The 2500-nt window shown below is 47.4% G+C and overlaps 1 protein-coding gene across 1 annotated transcript in view; it reads left to right on the plus strand.

Moving 5' to 3' along the window:
• LOC105911394 (juxtaposed with another zinc finger protein 1) overlaps positions 1-2500 on the plus strand; it is a 20808-nt gene that overhangs the window by 782 nt on the left and 17526 nt on the right.

Consider the following 2500-nt stretch of genomic DNA (forward strand, 5'->3'; position numbering starts at 1 on the left):
AATGATGCAGGCGAAGTTTAGATGTGTAGCTCTCACGGCTAACGTAGTTCCGGTTAGCCGCGTATCACTATCAGCGCTGGATGCAGGGAAGCTAACGGACCTATGAGCTCCATCGGGATTGCCACCGGGGAAACAATTTGTCAGCTTGAAGCTAGCAGCAGAAACAGTGTGTTTACACACACACACACACACACACACTGTTTACACTGTTTACCCTGTTCATTTCGTCGAGTAGCCACTAGCTGTGTATATTTGCCACACGTATTTATGATGTTTGTTGATGGCCTCCCAATGACTGATGAAACGGTCTGCCAGTGACTCCTATTAGGATTAGGTTGGGTGACAGTGAGTCCCTCTTCATTGATATCAGCTTTTAAGCTATCATTATAATTTAAGCCTCCCGTGTGCCGAAAGCAAATGTATCTTTAAACATGTATTCTTTAGAGGTTAAGGAGGAGCCCGCCTTGCCCCCTGCAGCTTCATAGAGCTGTTCTTGCTTGAACGCAGTCATGTTGGGCGAGATCCTCATTAGCATAAAACAATTAACCCACACCTTATGAAAACGAACAGACTGTCGGCCAGTAATGACTGAATTAGATGCCATAGTTCGGCAGCCTGTGCTGGGCGCCGAGTGTATCCACTCTCAGATAGCCTGGCAATTAATTTGAGCTTCTGGCTGAAGGGTTGTGTGTGTGTGTGTGTGTGTGTGTGTGTGTGTCTGTGGAGGGGGGGTCCCTCCGTGTGCGGTTTAATGAAATTAAATTAGCTTTGAGGTGCGAAGCTGCTATAGCCTCATGAGATACTGCGCGCGGGCCAGGGGGATGGGGCGCGCATTGTCTGCCCCGTGGGATGGACGCGACGCGTGCGGCTTCGGGGGAGGTGAGGCGGAGGTCAGGCTTCCCGGGATCCACTGCAGCTCCGTCCATCTTCCCCGAGGTGGCTCGCGCCTTCTCGGGCCAGCACCGCAGGATGACCGGGTGTAGTCGTGTGCGTCCCTGTAAACGTAGCCACGAGACGGCGGAGAGGAGGGGGTGTATGACGTATGTGTGCTCACGTCCAAAAGCACTTCATTATGTGAGTCGCTCGCTACGCTATGCATCCTGGCTGACGCGGTGGAGGAGATAACATCAGCACGTTCTCGACTCGTTCCCATGACAACTCGCAGAAAGAAAAAATCAATAAGGGACCTCTCCGCCCATCTCGAGGTGTGTGTGTGTGTGTGTGTGTGTGTGTGTGTCTCCGCCCATCTCGAGGTGCCTGGACGTGTTCGCGCAGGCCAGAGAGGCGCGGTATGCACCCAGCTCTACAACACAAAGCAGGTCTCACCGTCAGTATGCACTGGAGTGACCGTGCGAGATATCGGGCCGTGTGTGTGTGTGTGTGTGTGTGTGTTTGTGTGTGTGTGTGTTTGTGTGACTGGCGCACGATTGGGACACGGAGATCGGTTGTTTGCTGTGTTTATTATTGAGCTATAGGGGAGTGTGTGTGTGTGTGTTTATTATTTAGCTATAGGGGAGTGTGTGTGAGTGTGTGTGTGTTTATTATTGAGCTAAAGGGGAGTGTGTGTGTGTGTTTATTATTGAGCTATAGGGGAGTGTGTGTGTGTGTGTGTGTGTGTGTGTGTGTGTGTGTTTATTATTGAGCTATAGGGGAGTGTGTGTGTGTGTGTTTATTATTGAGCTATAGAGGAGTGTGTGTGTGTGTGTGTTTATTATTGAGCTATAGCGGAGTGTGTGTGTGTGTTTATTATTGAGCTATATGAGTGTGTGTGTGTGTGTGTGTGTTTATTATTGAGCTATAGGGGAGTGTGTGTGTGTGTGTGTTTATTATTGAGCTATAGCGGAGTGTGTGTGTGTGTGTGTTTATTATTGAGCTATAGGGGAGTGTGTGTGTGTGTTTATTATTGAGCTATAGCGGAGTGTGTGTGTGTGTTATTGAGCTATAGGGGAGTGTGTGTGTGTGTGTGTTTATTATTGAGCTATAGGGGAGTTTGTGTTTATTATTGAGCTATAGAGGAGTGTGTGTGTGTGTGTGTTTATTATTGAGCTATAGAGGAGTGTGTGTGTGTGTGTGTGTGTGTGTTTATTATTGAGCTATAGGGGAGAGTGTGTGTGTGTGTTTATTATTGAGCTATAGCGGAGTGTGTATTAGGGATGGGCATAATTAATCGACGATCGATTAATTGATCATTAAGAATTTCCTCGATGAAATAATTTTTTCATCGATTAAAACTAATGCATGTTCTGTTGCGTAGTGTGCGTGTAATTTATTTATTTTAGGGCTGTCAAAGTTAACGTGTTATTCTATGAGATTATTGTGGCCGAGATTAATGCAATAAAATATTTGAACGCAGTTAACGCAACTTTGTTTACTTCCGGTGCGCGTTGACCCATGGCACGAAACCGCAGCGTGTCTGCAGTCAGTTAGATAGAAGAGACCGAGACGGTAGTTGAAGATGGAGAGAGCTGAGGGATTGTTGGGCGGAGAGTTTCTGTTTAAG

Source organism: Clupea harengus, chromosome 11, assembly GCF_900700415.2.
Source record: "Clupea harengus chromosome 11, Ch_v2.0.2, whole genome shotgun sequence".
Lineage (NCBI taxonomy): Eukaryota > Metazoa > Chordata > Actinopteri > Clupeiformes > Clupeidae > Clupea > Clupea harengus.